This window comes from Anas acuta, chromosome Z (assembly GCF_963932015.1).
Source record: "Anas acuta chromosome Z, bAnaAcu1.1, whole genome shotgun sequence".
Classification (NCBI taxonomy): domain Eukaryota; kingdom Metazoa; phylum Chordata; class Aves; order Anseriformes; family Anatidae; genus Anas; species Anas acuta.
Genome location: NC_089017.1, coordinates 18,039,949 through 18,059,472, shown reverse-complemented (window position 1 = coordinate 18,059,472; position 19,524 = coordinate 18,039,949). Strand labels below are relative to the sequence as shown.

The window sequence follows — 19,524 nt, the reverse complement described above, 5'->3', positions numbered from 1 at the left end:
CATTTGGTGACAACACCAAGTTAAGGTATTTTCACTTCCTCTTGCCTCCCACCCGTGCTATTTCTTTCCACCTCTTCTAGAAAACAAAACAAAACAAAAAATGTAGAGATTTTTTTTTTCCAAAGTCAGACTGTTTTTTGTCATTTGCTTCATTGAATGAAACCAGAAAACACTCAGACAAACAACAAAACAATGAAACAAAGTGCTGCAGTAGGGGGAGAGAACAAGCAATAGCGAACAGATTTATGAAAAGGTTTTTTGGAACCATTTCACCATTTTAATGTGAAGCTATAGCCTGAGTCTCCCTGCTCCTGATATGAATACAATGTTCAACTGCATTCACGGCTGCATGTCCTCACAAAGGCAGGGAACACCAAAAAACACATTGTACTTGCTTGCATACAGCATTCAGAGCAAATGAAATAAAAGGCATTACTCATGAAACAACAATGGTGAATGGTAACAACAGGAGGAGGAACATGACAGTAAATACAATATAACAACAACCACTTGTTAAATATAAAAATGAGGGATGCTTATCACTTTTTTGTTGTTGTTGTTGTTAAAGAAAATAAGGGAACAGACAGGGCAGAAGTCAGTTTTGTGGTTACTGTTTCAACAGCTACAAGGATACAAACAAAATCAGTGACACTGTGCCTAATTTGCTGAAATACAAAAACTAGTAACAAAACTCAAAGCTTCTCTTGGAGTTAACTACTTTCAAAGTTCTCAGTGACTATAATGACTATAACCAAACCAACAACATAAATAAAAACCACACAGCATAACACAAAATGTACACCCAACTCCAAGAGGCAGCACAGCAAGAATTTCAGGTAACTCCCAGGAAACCAATGCCAAGTGTGAATTCTGCAGACATTTGCCGAAATCTTCCATTTCTATTATTTTACGAAGTAAATTCTAACTAGACTTCAATTCACTGTTTTTACTCTTTGGAACATTTATTTGCTGGATTATGTAAATGTAAAAAAAAAAAAAAAAAGAAAAAGGTATTAATATAACAAAGTAGTCAGCACTTGACCTTTTTATGTCAAAAGCCTAACAATGACAAAAACAGATCCAACTTCATAAAAATAAAACAACCTAACTATTTTTAAACAGAAAAGAAGCAAGAAAACTCTTGACAAATACTTGCATAATAAGAATATATTCTGCTTTAAGCACAGGCTTTAACTGAGTCAGTACTCTGCTATATTCCTAGACCAATGTATCTGTAAGGCACAGGTATAAAAGAATACAGACCTATAATTTAAGGCAAGATGCATTACAGAAACAACCTTAAAAAACAGAACAAGAAAAATTATAGGTTAAGCCTAGAGTAAAAAAAAAAAAAAAAAAAATACCCAAACAATTGTAATTTTAACTTTTTGTATTAACACTAACTCATTAAGCAGACAAGTACATAGAGTGTTTATTGCACTTGTGCCATCGAATTGCTGTCACCTGAAAAGGTATTATATCCTACACCCCAGGTAGTTTTAAGTTCTCACATATTTCATTTTGTGTTTTTGCCATGCCACCCCTAGAAACTAACTTCCATCTGAACAGTCAAACTATCCAAGCGAGTCGTTCATCTGAAGAATGGTCTCTAATTGTATACCACTAACAATGTTGCTGAAATTAGCAATAGATCCAAGCTACATTTCTGACGTTTGACTTGATTGCGTATTCTTTGGGTATTTGTAGTGTTACTAAGAACATTAAGAGGAATAAATTGATTTTAAAAACCACTTTGAGTTTCATCCGTTTCTCCTCAAATCAAAAAAGCTATACAAATTCAAGGGTATCTACTGTCATTACCTGAACGATGAAGAGAACTTTAGCCCCTCACAGGCTTGTGAAACATTCAGTGTTTCACAAGAAACCCAAGATTTTTTAAAGCCATGATATCAATGTTTCAATACTGAGGTTTGCAAATGGCTAACGAATTCCTTCACAACATGGAACAGATATGTTTGGTTCTTGAAAGCATATTCTTGTTTTTGAATGCATATTCTTGAGTTTAGAACGTATATATGTAGAAATACGAAATAGATTAATTTATCCCACTAGTATATTAAAAAGAACTCCATCCTCCATTTGCCACTTTCTCCCATTTTGTTTAAACACACAATGCAAATAAATGCAGCTGCTGTACAGCTATTGCAGTGCTGTACAGCTAATAATCACAGATACTTGGTAGAGCTAGCTGTACCAAGATATCTCAGAAGCACTTTGGTTTCAAAATCCACTAATTACTACATGAAATAACTCAATTTTCTTTCATTATTGATGTGGAGAAGATCCACAGAAACAAACAGAACAAATTCCTGACTTTCTATACAAAGAAAACAATGAAAATTAAATACACAGAACAAACAGACTAAGAGATTGTAAGCCTGCTGGAAGAGGTATAAAACCATATTAAACCGCTTATGCTTCTGGTTTAGTCCTTTGAGAGATTATGTCTGGATCTACTGTACGAGTAAATGCTGTGTATCGCATACTGTCATCATCTATTCAAGCAAAGAGGAAGAGATGCTGTCTTAATTCCTCCGTTTATAACAACAGTCGAAAGAGATGAAACAGCATATGGGAAGGAAAAGGGAAAAGGCACTGCAAGTCACTTGCCCATGGGAAGCAGCGATCCTTATGGAGTAGTAAGCACAGCTGAGGCAGCACAGCAACAGCAATTTCTTAGCTCAGCAGAGAATGCCAAAGCACAGGAAGCTTACAGCACTGTAGACTACACAAAAAGCAGGAAAAAATGAGATAGAAGCATGTGCACAGTCTCCTTAAGTTATGCATTGTCTGTAGCAATGCCAGATAAAATTCAGATTTCGTATGTTTAAAATTGATGTTTCGTAGTAAGTTCCATAATTACAGGCACTGGAGTGTCAATATTTATTCCCATTTCCACGATCCGAGCAGCACTATTAATAAAATCAAAGCAGATGGAAGCTGCTGTCATACGTTGGTGGAGGGAGGGGGCGGGGGAAGGGGGAAGGTTGTTTTTTGTTTGGTTGGTTTGGGGGAGGGGAAGGGCAGCACTCTGCAGACATTCATACAGAAGTTCTGAAGACAAAATATTCTGTTGGGTATTCTTTTTATTCATGAGAAATAGTTGCATCTAGCCACCCTTAAAATATTAGGCAAAAATCAACTTAGTGCCATTCACACTGGCATCATTTAAAGAAGAAACTGATTCTGAACACATTTCCTTTCCAGAGCTTTGAACAAAAAAAAAAAAAAATGAACTGTATTTGACTTAATTTTAATGTATAATATCTAATAATATCTCAAGTATAATATCTATGTAAAGAATGTTAATATACGAAGAAGAGAGAAATTATGTGATACAATATTCTCCCATGCAAACCAGAAAAATGGATGGTAAGACTCCCAACAAGTAAATGAAGCATTTTTTTTCAAGCATTGTTTATCCAAAATTTTTTGGAAAATGTGCTCATCTTTTCTAAGAACTAAATAAATTTATTTTAAAAAGCAGTATGAAATGCTAATCCTTCACAAACCAAAACATTTAATAATGGACTTTAACCTTCAAAACAGAATTACTCTCCTGCAGCTTAGCTTCCTTTATATTCTCTTTTCTATATATACACTCACACACACATACATACGCATAAGCACACAATACCATGTAAATAAGCATAATTCACTTGGCTCTTAAACCAATACTTGTAACAAACAAAAAATTTCATTCAGAACAAGAGCTCACGCAGAGTAAAATACAAGCGCTTAGGAGGTGATTATTATGGTGTACGAATAAAGAACAGGATCTATGTTTTAATGTTTTGTGTAGTGTAAAAGAAAGAAAAATATGGTACTTACCACTGTGTTACTTTCTTCTCCCTGCTGCTTCTTCCCTGAGCTTTCAAAGCCAACATTCTGTTTAAAACAAAGGGATAAACATTTTAGTCACACCTATCCATACCAGATAAGCACAAACTGATATCTCGTTGTATTGTGTATTTATTTTGCTTTCATATTTATTTATTTTTTTAAAAGTTGAATGTTTGTGAATTGTAGTTCAGAGACTACTATAGTACTATCACAGCTCTTCAGAATCTACTATAGTGCTACTAATAGTTCAGAGAACTTGAAATACTATCTCAAAACAGTAAAAATACAAACTTCTTGGGGGAAAAACTATTTTGTACAATAGATAGAGAATATCACTGCTTTTTCTATTTTAATTTTGACTTTATAGTGTTTTACTTACAAAGTTCTTTTATTTCATCTCTACGTTTAATTGCTGCATTTATTAAATTGCTTACATCGGATATCTCTTAGGCACAATTCTGAAGAAAGTTAACAAAAAACATGAGAAATCAACGGAACATGAGGAATCCACACTTGTCCCACACCATTAATTTTAGATTATTTCTTCAGAAAGTTGCAACACATTTAGTAAGGCACAGCAGATAACTAATGCTATCTTTACTGAATTAGAATTACAAACAAAAACACATTCAGCACATTCAACTAAACATATTCAAAATTACTGGGTAGACCTCTGTAAAGAGTAAACTTGGCCTAAAAAAACAGATAGAAGTAGAACATCTCTTAGAGGGATTAAATATCAGCATAGACAAACAGATCATCTAACTGAACATGTAGTCATGTACAGCTAAGGAGCTGAGTCTGGTAAAGTTTAATCTGTCAAATTTGTAGAACCTAGGAAAAATAAAATAAAATTGCAGGGAGCACAGGTGGTAGCCTCATTTAAGGGATTCACCCATAAATGGATCTACAACTTACTTATTTCCAATAACAAGCTGAATCAGACCATTATAAAAAGCATCATAAATATGTCCTCCCCAAAAAAACAAAACTCTAAAACAGGTTTAAAATCAAAACTGTTCCAGGAGAAATGAAAGTTACTTTGTCTAGAGTAAGAAGCAAGCAGCAGCACAATCACAGAACAATTAACTCAGAGGAAACAGGATCAACACAACAAGATTTTGCTGTAACCAGCTTTCACATGTTACTTGTCCTGTTCCTCACTCAACAGTCACTGGTGCCATTTAGTGCATTTGTGCCACATGGATTCCAATGCACTATACTGGATAAATATTCTCAATATTTATTCTCAATTATTCTCATTTATTCTCAATAGAAGGATTACCAGGATATGTAAATAGCAAGGGAAAAAAACAATATAGGTGAAAGTAATATTTAAGCCTCAAGACTACTGAGTTTTCTGATCAAAAAGCGTCTATTGTTTTAGCCAGCATCAGAAATATGTAATAGCTGCACTCAAGACAATTAAAAAAAATCAAGAAAGACAGCAGGGACCAAAACAGATTGTGAAACCTGGCATCCTAGAGAGCCTATGTCAAACGGTCACAACTGCACGCTTCTCTCCTTTTCATAATGCTTTGCTCATACTGAAAAACTAATCTTTGCAAAATCTATTTAGAGGCACTGTACACAAAGAGCTCAAATGGAAGAAATGCAGGTTTGCAGTGGCTCTACTAAAATAAACAGAATTAATCCTGAGAAAACTGCAGCGCAGGCCTGGATCTGACAGTAAGACCATCAGGTGATTGTGCCTCTGAAAAGAAAAAGGCAAAATGTCCAGACTTCACAGGCAGAGCATTCAGACTAGAAAAATGATCAAAGAAATAACTTGCTCCATAATCATCACAAAAACAATAAACAAAGAGATTACTCTTGCATCATTTCCTGACACCTGTTAGGCTGTCTCTCTCGAAATGCCCAAGAGAATAAATTCCAGTGGTAGGGAGCCATTACCAAACCATGAAATGTTTGCAGACTTCAAAACCAAGCACAAGGAACTCATCCAATTCCAACTGTCCCAAGAAGATGTTACAGAAACTGGGGTGCATGCACATGGGAGGAGGAATACACACCAAGTCGTTCTGCTTTAAAGATGAAGAAACTACATAGTGAACAACACAGCAGTTACAGAAGCAGATGAGAACAATGAACTCACTGCAAACAATGTTATCCTAACGTCACTTGAATCAAACTAAATCAGATAAACTTGTGCCTGAATCAGAAGAGAATGGCCAAGAGAGTGCTGTAACTACATCTGTAAGTGCTGTTGAGTCTCCAAAAGCAGGAACTCTCTAGGCTTTTACAGTCCAGGTCCATTTTACAGAAAAGTGCAATAAATTCCCAATGAAAACAGACATGGATATTCTGAGGAGCCCAGGGTAACCACACACCAGGATCTCAACTAGTTCTCTTTCTTAGTCACTTTGCTACTTATTTTGCAGATAATGGTAAGAGTGGCTTTAGATGACTAGTGATAAATTGCCTTATCATAAAAACACCTTAAGAAGTTTTATTTAACTCTCATCTGGCATGTTTTACCAACCACAGCAGATTGATCCGTCAGGTTTCTTTAACAAAGTCACTACATAAAGAGTGCTAGCACTATGCTTAATAGGCTTACTGGCAGAGCTATCATGTTCTTCCTCTTTCTATCCTTCCTTGTGTGTAATAATTCAACCAGTACTAGAAAATGCTTGCCAGATGGGACTGCTGTTCTGCTTCAGTGCAGCTCTTCTTGCCACCACACTGTGTCCTGCATGCTGCTCTCATCACTGGTTTTAGTAAAGTGAGCCCAGCAGTCGTGTTTACGTGTTTCTTTCTTACTACAACTTTCACATAAACACATTTCACCTTAAATCCTCACTATTCCTTGAATTGCTTCAATTGCTTATTGGAAGACTTTGAATGGATACTGATGTACCCAGAACACCATGGGCAAACTTAAAACGGATCAGGACATAGGGTAATACTTCTCACAGTCAGCTGAACGGCAATGAATAACTCATAAGCAATTTTTACTTTCTCCCACTTGCTGGGAGGAAAGAAGAGAGGGGGAGGAGGGAGGTAATCACAATGTTACACTTTTCATCTAAGGCAGGGTTGAAAAGAAATACCTTAATTGATTGCTTCAGACACATTTCAGGCAACCTTTCAGCCCATGATAATCACCCTCCATTTAAAATAGTCAAAACAGTAAAAAAGGTGAATTATTTCTTTAAATAATTCCAGAAGAGTGTCACAAAAGCAGAATTATCTATATTGTCCTTAAACATCCATTCATGTTCAGTGACAAAGACAGTATGTTCAGCTAAAAAGAATTCAGATTTATCAAGATTATCCACAGCACAGACATAAATTGAGCAGGTAAATCCACACTGACACTAAAATCCACCTTTTAAAAATAGGAACACTTTTAGGGCAATGACAGTAGTTACACTGTTTTACTTTGAAAAGGGAAACTTTGAACAGATACCAGGAAGATGAGGGGTTCCAAATGAGACCACGGTAGCGCAACTCTGTGCACAATTAGTATCACTGTCCTCAGTGATGCAGGTTTGGCCCAAATAAAGGTAACGATAACCAAATAATAAGAGAAAAAAAATGACCAGTAACTTCCATGCTCTACCACACTAAATTACCCTATAACAGTAACAATAATCTCGGAAATAAAGAAAAAAATCTAGATCATTTCTACGACTTGACTGCATTATGATCAAAATCACACCAGAGAATAGTAAATTTTGATGATTATGGACTGCCTTGTGTCAGATTAAAACCAGCAGAATATTTTTAGTAAACATCAGGAGAGTATGTAGCAATGCAGACAACTATTTCACATACACCAATAATAAAGAAGTTTTATTGCCAGTGGTTACTGGCAAGATTCTTACTCAGTCACAACTTGCTAGATTGGTGTGAAATCTGTGTCTTACAGTGAGTTAGATTTCAAAAAAGAGTAACATATGCTTTGATTGAGAAAATATAAGATAAACATAGCTGTCAAAATATTTATCTCTACACAGCATACCTTTTGACATCAAACAGACAGACATTTCACACTTGTAGCAGGAAGGTCTGCAGGCCACTTCTTTAGTTGATCTCAGACTGCTGTACTGAAGAAGAGGGAGGGGCGAGGGAAGGGAGGACGAGGGAGACACAAAGGTCTCAGAGACCATTCTCAAGAAAAGTCTATCTTGTTTTTCCTGGAAGCAGACATTGTCACTCTGTCTCGCTGTTTATCATTACTTGGGCGTTTGAACCGTAGCCAGGCGTTCAGAGCGAAGTAAAGAAGCAACCTCGCTGAGAGGATTGTCTCTGTCAAAAACCTAAAAAGCTGCAGGAGCTGTGCTATCTGGCTTGGGTGGCGGAGTCTGTGATGTTAATTATGATACGCTGCCTTAAGCGGCAAGAGACTGACCTGCTTAGGAATTGTAACCTCCTTGTACCAATGGTGTCACTGCTGTTGACAGCCAGAATCCTTCAACACAGGAAAGAGGACAGCTGATGGCACGTTCTCAGTGGGTACACGAAGATTCGCATTTGCTTCCAGCGTGCCCCAGAATAACCTGCATTTGGCAACACTGCTGGTGTTCTGCAGAGGACATATATTTGAGAAGTGTTCTGCCAAGGGATGTGGGGTATGCCAATCAGCAGCATTGGGATAGAAGAGGAACTGTTATAGGTCCATGACTGGCTGAATTGCTATGATTTACATTTTAATATTAGAGTTGGTTCTGCCAGGGCAACTACAGATCTGTAAGAGGTATTTTTAATTATATTAAAACTGGATTAAATGCCTAGCACCTAGCATAATGAAAATGTGTCCGTTACAGCACCGTAACAGCACTTCTAGAAAAGATGGTTAAGAAAATACATTCATACCCACAAGTATGTGGACAAATGAGACCTGCTAAATTTTGTTGTTGATAGCTTTCTCTTAAGGAAGCTAGTCAAAGGGTTTCCAAACTGAATTCCAAAGCAAAAAATAAAAATAAAATAAAATCTGACCTCAACTTAAAGAAACATACAAGCAACCCCACTATTTTCAAGTTACTTCTCAAACCACTGTGGATATAGATGCAAAACCCCTCCTAAATTTTAAGTATACAGTGTGGTTCTGCAACAAAATATACCAAAATTGCCACAAGTTCAAAGTCCCCCTTTACATAGTGCAATTAGTGATGAAATAACAAGTATTGCTGAGTTTAATCTCGGCAGCGAAGAACTGCTATAATGCACATGTATGAGATGGGAAGAGTTTTTAAGTTCTTACAACTGCAAGGAACCTTTCTTACATCAAAGATGCCTGTTTCTCAAAGCATAAGTCTCACAGGTATGCTCTGAAAAATTCCTCTATAATAAGGACTACATACAACATCACTATTCGATATAAACAATTGCATCTATGACACCAACAAAAGGCCTAGCTGTTACAGGTAGGTAGCCATATTGTGACTTCACTACATTCAAACTTAGTATTTCCCAAAACCCAAAAGAAGCAAGATACAGCACAATTTTTCAGAATTACAGAATAATGGAGGCTGGACAGGCCACTTCCAGGTCATGCAGTCCAACCCACTAACACTATCACAACAGGGCTAATTTCAGCATTAGAGCCAACATCAAAGTCAAAAGTGACTTTGAGTTAAGGTCCATGTCAATATGTAAATAGTAAGATCAGCTGGCTTATTTGAAATCATTTCCAGTGGAGAAAGCTAAGATACAGTACTTTTTGTAAACAGCCTTGCTTCCATTCTAGCAAAATTATCTAGTTGATGTTATTGCTATCCAAAATACCATTTTTCAAGTCTTACAAAAGCAGCTGAATTATCATGGATCGATTCAATCATTTATGAATTCGTGATATACAGTGCTTCATCTCTCTGCAATTCCGGTATCCTTTCCTTCAATGAAAAGGATAATATCAGGAACATCCCTTCACAGAACCAAGATGTTTTATATCACTGGACAGAAAATAAATTAGAGAAATCACTACTTAATTGGAAATTATTACTACTTTACTGGAACAGACAAATACATTCACCAAAAGAGACAGTATTCACAGACTTGTGAATTATTACTTTCTGTAAACCAAGGTTGCTCTTCACTAAATCTGAGGAGGATTAAATTATTCCGATATACTGTCAGCAATTCTGCTTAGGCTTTACCGATGTTTACTCGTTTTGTTACTGTTATACTATCACATTAGCTCAAATAACCAGAGACAAGGCCAGGAATTAAGAATTCAAAAACAGAGACACAATGCTGTGATTTTACATTCAGAACTTCATACTAATGATTTTTAGCAAGGTTTTAAAACAAAGTATCTAGAATATTAATATGCCTAACATCCTTTAACACTGTATTAATTTAATATAGGCCTTTTTACACAAAATAAACAGGTTTACCACATCAATTTATTACTTGTCTTTGTAATAAACAATATAGTAGTATCTGAACTTTTAAAAAAAAAAAAGAAAGAAAGAAAGAAAGAAAAAGAAAACCGAGAAACAAACCGAGCACAACAGAAAACCATGGGAGGCCATCAATCAAGATGACAAAGCTTTTGGGACCTTGGTCTCACAGGCCCTGCCTAGTGACCACCAAACCAGCAGGTCTCAAAATAGCTACAGTTGCATCCCACGCACCATAAGAATTCTTTACCAAGTCACTTTTGTAAGGGACTAGCTCCCTGACTGGATGTGAATAACTGCATGCTACACCACCTAGCCTAGTTAAACCTTGGGAACTCATACTGCTAATGATAACACAAAGAATCCAACTCAACTCAGTCCAGGTACTAAAAAACAAAACAAAAAAAAACACGTTCCCTGTAAGTTATTACTCCAACACAAGCATCAACCATTTCAAATATTTCCACTGCAGCTACACAAATGCCAACAACTTCAGAGGACTGGATGTACCTACTTCACATCAGGAGGCCAATTAGCAGCACAAAATTTGGCAAGAGCACTCTGGATAACAAGAGGGGTCACAAATCCATGAGAGAACTGTTTAGACCTGGTGCCCTCACCCTTCACACCTATGTCACCCCCATCCTTTTCACCTTTCTCCCCCTCTCATTCTCATGTTTCCCATCCGCACACACAGTCTAGACAGTGACAGATACAGATGGTCAAATTGATGATGAAAGAAGGAAGTAAAAAAATTAGGAAACAAATGACTAAGAGAATAGGAATACTTAAGAGATTGAATATACCTATTTTATAAATATTAATTAATATAAATATTAATTAAATCTTTAGCAAGATTTGTTATTAAAAATGTGAAGCAGTCACCAAGCCACAGTAAACTTCACAAGAACACGTAGCACTCTAAACCATTTCATCTACATTTGTTTGCCAAATTGTATGACGTTATTACCATGACCATGGCTCTTTTTCACCCACTGCCCTTTATCACACAACCTCTCTTCCCTCTTCTACTTCCCACTGCCCACATACTGTTTACACTTTTTACATTCAGCATTATTAAATACCGAAATACTTCGGGGAGGGACATATCTAAGTTTATTTGCACAGTACTTAAGAAACAGGGCGCCGTGTTTTATAGGGAGCATGGGCGTGTGTGAAGTCCTGGTGGCACCCAACACCCACACCTCTGTGAGCAAGGAGTAACCGTCGGGGTATTGCATCAAGCAGATGCTGACTCACTAATATCGATAACCTGCTGGCTGCTTTGCATGAGTAAGATGGAAGTAATCTAGATACAGAAGCAAATCTGACTACCAAGCATGAAAGAAGGAAGAACTGGGGAATTAGAACCTTTGGAAAAGACTTTGTGCTCTTCATTTAACTGTACACTGAGCTTTCCAACAGCAACTAGTGAAGCAATCGAACAAGCCCTTGGATGAGTCATCCACCTGAATGACCAAAAGACTACCCTACAAGTTGGATCACCTAGATTGAAGTGCTCTTAAGTGCGAGTTTCCAGCACCCCAGATGAATAACCTACTGCTTATATCCCATTAATCAGAACTATAAAGGTGGTGCAGATCCCTCTGTTTTAGACCTATAACCGGAGTGCATCTGTCTGAGTACCTCCTGCATCAGGTGGGTACCTTGCCTTTTATGCCACAGCTTAGACAGAAAGTTGGATCCTAGAGCTCTTCCAGCTTATTAAAATACAGAAGACTGTGGACAGGTGCAGCAGCAGCAGAAACAGACACAGAATTCAGACTGCAAATTTTACGGACTGTGAATGATAGTGACACATTAAACACATGGATTTGTCTTGTGCCTGTGGCCTTTTATTGCTACTGCTAGCCAGGAAATGGTGCAACAGTTTGAGCTGCTGTTAACTGAACACTCTGGGGCTTTATATTTAAAATAGTTTGAGGTACTATTACCTGAACACTCCAAGGCTTTTTAAACTTATCAAATTGTGCATAAAATACACTGGACTAAATTGTTAGAAGCAAAAGTCACCTAGTAGTTGTCTGAAATGAGGTTAGAAAATAGGTATTAGGAACTTGAATCATTTACTCCCCTATATGTAGCATTTCCCTTATTTCAGAAGCACAATTTTATATCATAACAGAGATTTCAAATTAAAATTCTTTAAATAATAGAAAGTATCAGCACGCAGTTGCTATAATTGTATCCTTAATAATAGCTCTCACTCTACCAGCCAAGCCATTGTTAGGGTATGTAAATTCTTGAGTTCCCTTTCCTTCCAGGGCAGAGGTGAGTGGTGCTAGCTGAGTAACACTGAAATCTATTTTTAGATGTCATTTCCCCCCACCACACACACACGTAAAGGCATAACTTTCCAATTAACAATTGCTATTATGAATCTTTTACTTCCTTCTATATTTATTTTGTTCCTCACTATTTTGCAAAGTTCATTTAGGAGACATCATTGACCGGTTTGATTATAAATAGCAAACTAAAATATTGCTTGCAAAATTGCTTAGCATGCTAAGATGGAAATTAACTTCAACTGTGCCTCAAATATACAAAATGATACAAAAATATTAGGCTGTTATTGTTTGTTTGGGTGAGTTAAAGAAAAGAACTGTCAAGATATTCCCTACAGCTTCAACCATCAATTACTGGGCACATCAATTCACTGATGTAATAATGCATCAACAACTCATCCCATACCCACATTATGAAGATACACTATTGAACGTCAGTGTTATCCATAAACAATAACAAAGGAAAAAAACAGGAAGAATAAAATACTTCTGTATTCAAAACAGAAATTAGATAGTAGAGCAGGAACGAAGCAGAATCACAGAGAGATTAATTTTTTTTAAAAATGCACTTAAGTGGGGAATTAAAACTTTTTAAGTTGTGAACAATTGAACAGGTGTCTTCCTGGAAGCTGAAGTTTCCTGTTTGAACTGGCATTAAATTCTTAACTAACCACAACAGCTTCTGATCATGAATAACCATACACAACATCATACCAAAACGTATTTTTACTCTCTTACACTTCACACAGGCATGTGCCATCTGCCACTGAGGTATGATCTGTTTTTCTGTGACATTATCACATTACCCTTGAAGAGACTAATGCTGCCGCTTAATCTCATGGTTTGAGCCAATTTATACACACTAAGCTTCGGCTTGTTGTCCGATCTCCTCAATACCTGCCTGAGAATCAATGATGAAGAGCCCAGATTGTCACTTTTTACCATATAATGTGAAGGCACCCTCATTACAAAGAGGGTTACAATTCACAGTCGGATAAAAACTATTCTAGAAGAGATTGGTTTTATGCATGGAGTGGAACCATAAAATCCTCTCCTAACACACAGAAACAAACCAGGACCACAAGCCACCTGAACTAAAAGACAAACAGTTCTTTAAGCTAATAAAGATGTCTATCATTTGAAATGACGTGGCTACTGTAATTAATCCCCAGCTCTCAAGAAAGTTTAAGGAAATGAATATGCTGAATTCAAGTGACTACAAAATCCTCCTAGAGTTTTTTTTTTTTCCTGTATTAAAAAAATACTGTCCAGACTGAAATTGAAGTAGCCAATAAAGAGATAGCTTTTGATTCTGAAAAAGCAAGAATAATTGTTATTTAAAAGCCAGGTAGGAGATGACAGTGTCTGGAAAAGAACAGGATATGAGTTTGCTGTGTTCTCTCTAATAATGAGGTTACAGTGAGGGTTGTTTTGCCTCAGTTCCTAATGGCTTTTTATTAAACTTGATCTAAACCAACACAGCATAAGTGTAACATGCAGAAACTGCTGCTTGTAAACAGGCTGAAAATCACCAGTAGGTTTCACCTCCATCTTAATCTTTCTCATTGTTTGGATTGTCTTCTTGGAGAAATATACTGTCTGGAGGAATGTGGTCTTCACATGTTGATAGAAGTGGTACCAGCCAGCAAGCCCTGAAATCCCAAACATTTTTTTATTGCTGTTGCCTATTTCAGTTCACAGTGACACCCAGTAACATACAAAATGAGGTATTGGATCTGATAGCCAAACATTTTTTTAATTTTTATTTTAAAATACCCACAGCTCAGTTCTCACTTCTAAGTGAAGAAGGAAACAGGATGTGAGTTCTAAAAACAACCTGACACTTGTTTAACCTATCTCATAGCAATTCTCTTGAATCTTCTCCAACAAGACAGTATAAGTTTTGGCCAAAAAAAAAAAAATTAAGTCTGGATGGCTATAAAACAAATCACTTGTTTAACTGCAGATTACTGCACTCTAACTTTTTAAAGAGAAAAACAGACAGTCACTAAACCGCATTAAATGGCATTACTATGTAATATTCCATCTAGCAATAAGACACTGCATCTAAACTTCAACTGTTCCAACAGGTTCGTTTTTAACATATCAGTCATCAGTTAGCAGCTGAAAAAGCACTACATTTCTTTCTAGCAGGGAAAAATCTCAGTATTAAAGCTCAGTGGTGAGATTAATGGACTAATTCCATTCTAGATACCAGCTTTCATTTTAATGCCATTAAGGGATCAGAACTGAGACAGACTGATAATGTCATGGAAAAAAAAAATTCAATGCATTTATAATGCATATGCTCTAAGACCAAACGCATAGTCCAGTTTTCCCATAAAACTGTACAGATATAGAAAATAATGCATTTGAAGTTAGCAATAGTGTGGTGCTTATACCAATGAGAGATTGAGCCGAGTATAAAATGCTAACAGCATGATCTGTAAAAACAGAGAATAAGCACTAGCTAGCAGTTAGATAGCTGCGGTGCTATTATCACTACAGATACAAAGGAAACATCTGAACAGCTTCAATGAGACCTGGCAGACCAGTGTCTAAAAAATATCAAACCCAAAGACAAATCTTAACTAATTTATCTAACACTAACTAAGCCTAATGAACCTTAATTTTGCTAGATGTAAAAATGCCTGGGTACTCACTCCCCACATAAGCCACATCTTTATCTCCACTCGATCAGTTACTGTTTGAAATATGTATCTAAGGAAAGCTACAGCTAAGATGCTTCAAACGGTGCAATTTAAGAGGAACCTTCACTCTCAGAGGTATTGGAATAAAAATGAAAATAAGAAAAGATATAAAAGTGGGAAAACAAACAAACAAAAAAATGGTTGGTTTGCTAATATGTCTCCTATCAGTCCAAGGTTTCTCAGAGATCTTGTAGTGCTCTGCAGATGACTGTTCCTATCAATGAAAAAAGTTCTAAATATAAGTGAGAGCCCCAAAAGCATCATCCCACTTCCTCATCCAACCCACTGTGATTTCATGCACTGTTGGTTTACCCATTTCCCTCCACTCTTCTGCTTGTTCCTCTTTTTCAGTACATCCTTTCCAACTCTGAGTTGCTATCCCATGCCGGGGATATGACAGTATCCCCGATGCTCTTCCATTTCACAGGAAAACTCCAGATGAGTACCTCTGGGGATTGCTTACTTAAATTCAGCGTGAATAAACCAAGGCTTGATCTCAACCACCATCACCAGCTACTGTTCTTATCACAACCTTCAATTACTTTTGTGGAAATAAGCACTATTCAGCCCACTACTCTGACCCACAACTCCTTCAGTTCCTGTAGTCACATTTCTCTTTAAGTCACACAAACTAAAAGGAGGAAGATTTGGATTAGAGGCAAGGAGGAAATTCATCACTCAGAGGGTGGTAAGGCCCTAGCACAGACTGTCCAGAGAAGCTGTGGATGCCCCATCCCTGGAGGTGCTCACGGCCAGGCTGGATGGGGCTTTGGGCAACCTGGTCTGGAGCAAGGTGTCCCTGCCCATGGCAGGGGGCTGGAACTGGGTGGTCTTTAAGATCCCTTCCAACCGAGGTCACTCTATGATTCTGTGACTCTCGCCCACCCCATACATCCAAAACAAAACCTTTCATACATGAACTTGTACCACTTAACTACAAAAATCATTTCTAGGGCATTCCCTGACTATGTTGCTGTTCTAAATATCCCTCTTCTCATTTTCCTCATCACTTATAGAGCGATAAGCAGCTTGCTCTCACTTTTTTCCCCCTCTAAACTACCATCTCATTTACAGTCAGGAGAAAAACTTCTGATCAGTCAATGAAGTTAGCTTCCCTCACCAACAATTTTCCTGAACATCCATAAAATTCGTTCACATGAATTACAATAAAGCAAATTCCTTCTTCTTCCTTGTCTCTCACCATCACAAAAACACATAAAGTTCTGACAATCACCGGGCTACTGATGTGCAAATATCATTGCTCATCAAGCTAACTAATCCTTCCCCTCCACCCCATCATGTGCTCCTCTAACCATCTAGGTCACCTTAACCTGTCCTGGAAGACATACAACCTGTTTTCCACCCAACACTCATGTTGAATCATGATAGGTGATTCCAGTTTGTTTACTGAAACTCCTTTGGGTTACATCATCACAAAGGGCAATCTCACTGTTTGGAAAAAAAATATTTTAGCCCTCCAAAACATTAAAATGCATTACATGCATTACATTTGTGAAAACATATGCATAATAAAACCAGCAGACTTAGACAGGTACAGTCTTTAAAGCTTTCTAGCTAGAAAATATAAAATGGAGACTTATTCCGGGTCTGTTTCTATACTCTCTCAAGAAGTAGCAAGCGAAATAAAGTTTGGTAAGAATAAAATCCAAGAGAATAAATACACCATGTCATGACTGCTGTCCTATGCAACATGGTAATGCACAAACTATGGGAATCACCCCACAATTTTGCCTTGGTATGTGTTTAGAACAATGATGGAAAACAGTAGTGCAGCAATTTCCCTGACATCTGAAATAAAGTTTTTTTCTTCATGCTCTGATTATCTAAATTACAGCTGCAGAAGTTACCTCCACACTTTCAGAGTTTTGTCTCTGGATTAGAGAGGAGGAATTTCATCTCTTGAATAAATGTGAACATATTCATAACTGGGAATAGAGATATAAAATGAGAATGAAATAATTCTTACTTGAAACTTGTATTTCAGCCCAAAAGGTAGGGAATGAGTGAAGGATAACCAGCAGCCACGGAAGCATCCAACTTGAAATAATAATCTGAGTTCTAAATAGCCTAACCTTAGCAAAAAGCTGCCAGAGGCTTCTTCATCTAGCCATGGATGAGAGTCAGATGAAGCAGTTTCGTGTCCTCAAATGGCAACAGTGACATACGGAAGATGAACAGTGCCTCATTCTCACATATGCAAATAGTTCAAAGGAAGAGGGGAAGGAGCACTAGAAGAAAGTATTATTTTACATGACACACTAGGGAAATCATGAATCCTCCAGCCTAAAAATAGGTTGAAACAATTAATTATAGGATTGTATTGAGTGATTAAGAAATTTAAAAAGTAAGCCACCTGTCTGTTGAACAAGCTCACAAAGTAGTCAGATTTAAGTTTGATCATCACGTTCTGGATTTTCTCAGTTATGAAACAGTTTCCTGTTTTGCCAAGTAACAAGTATATTTGTTAAGGATATTAGAAACAAAGGGTTGGTATCTTATCTCATTCTCAAGCACCTTGGTGGCCCTAACACAAGCATCCAAGACTTCCTGCATCCTTCACTTTCTGCAGTCTTCAGCTTTTAACCCGAAACTCATTGCTGTATTTTTTTTCTTCATTTAATTAACAGATGGACACTTTACACTACTACATTACTCTGTTTTACTACATACTTAGAAAACAACAAATTTAAAACATCCGTAACTGATTTCCCTTTAAAACTGGAGTAGAAAAGGAATTTCTATACAGATGATTTGGCTGAATGGCTTCCAAGTGGTCTCTTTGAAAAGGAACAAATAAATGCTGCTGATTAAACTTCGCATTTATTACATACAATCAAAATCAATTCATAGTCATTTATACTTCATCAAGCACAAAAAGGTTTTAAATTACACAACTGGTTACTTGGCTCCTTTCAGTATCAGGTGCTCCTCTGAATCTCTCTACACTGACTTCCAAGAATACTCCATCCACCATCTTTTAAAATGTACATTTTACTATTAGCAACCACCTGCACATAAAAATCAAGTTTCCTCTACTTACGGAGTTCATCATCCTGTACAGAGCTGCAATTTGGTGACCTGTGGCAAGCAGCAGCTAGCTAGTTATCCTCTGGCTTACCAAAGAGAATACTGATTAACAAGTATGATTTTTTTCCACCTCTCAAAAGTACGAAATAGAGTTATTTTAAATCAAAGTAGCACTGTCTATCCTTTCCCCTCACTTCATTCAAATAGCTGCCAATAATTTAATAAGCACAACCTAACGCATCACTGTCCAAACCAAGGGCCAGAGATATTAAAAAGAGCATAAGCTTCCGCCCCCCGCTTTTTTTTTTGAACTGAGTGTCTAGCCCTTTTTTCTATAAAGATCCTTAGAACAGGACTCATCAGTCCTTGATGACCTGTATTCTCAGTATCTTTTTTTTGTATTAAAGCTTTTTTTGTATGCATTTTACTAACTCTTCTATTTGCCTTTTCTCTGTAATGAATGTTCATTTCAAATTTATTCTCTTCTGAGAAAAATCCATCATCTCTTTTTGGCCTAAAACCAAGCTAATATTTCATAATAAGAAAACCCATCACTTTTAGCTAAGACATTTAGCACACTTTTATCATCTCCTTTGTCCTCATTGCCTCACTACTAGAAGAAATATATGAAGATCACCTGCACCTCCAGAAACATGGGACACCTCCCTTTTGTCCATTTATACATCACGGCCTTCCAATCGTCCGGGTGTAAAATCCTCCAGAGGACATTCAGCCTGTCTTGGGACAGCTGAAAGTCTATGAACACATTCAACAAGCAGGCAGCCAGTCAGGACTGGCCTGACAGTTTGGACTTCAAGACATCGTCCATTTAATGATACTGAAATATGCAGGCTGACAACTTGGTGGTGACTGGATATTCCTAAATACACAGCACTCTTCCTATACTACTAGCCCTCTAGAAATCAAAGGCAACTCCTTCTTCCTGCTTGCTCTGTACAAACCATCTTTGGCCTGAACTAGTTACAAACTAGCTATCAAACTAGCCAACTTCATTTTCCACTCCTCTTCAGTGATAGCCAGTATTTCTCATATTGACATAGAGTTTTTTTAACATATCTGTCTGTGCACCATGGCTGTATGACCCTGTAGACATCAGGGTACTGGAAGAAATCTGTACTTCATATAAATTTGTATGAATATATTTGTGAAATTTTATAATTTATACTTCACATAAAAAAATATTTTGGCAGAAAAACTAAA

The 19,524-nt window shown here is 37.1% G+C and overlaps 1 protein-coding gene across 9 annotated transcripts in view; it reads right to left on the bottom strand.

Annotated features, from left to right (window-relative positions):
* ERBIN (erbb2 interacting protein) overlaps positions 1–19,524 on the bottom strand; it is a 120,446-nt gene that overhangs the window by 74,678 nt on the left and 26,244 nt on the right. For 8 of the 9 annotated variants that reach the window (XM_068668059.1, XM_068668060.1, XM_068668058.1 and 5 more), the window contains one exon: positions 3,853–3,909. The gene's annotated coding sequence lies outside the window, so the exon portion shown is untranslated. Of the gene's footprint in view, positions 1–3,852; positions 3,910–7,852; positions 8,168–19,524 lie in introns of those variants that run through there. The other variant, XM_068668063.1, reaches the window with a different exon arrangement.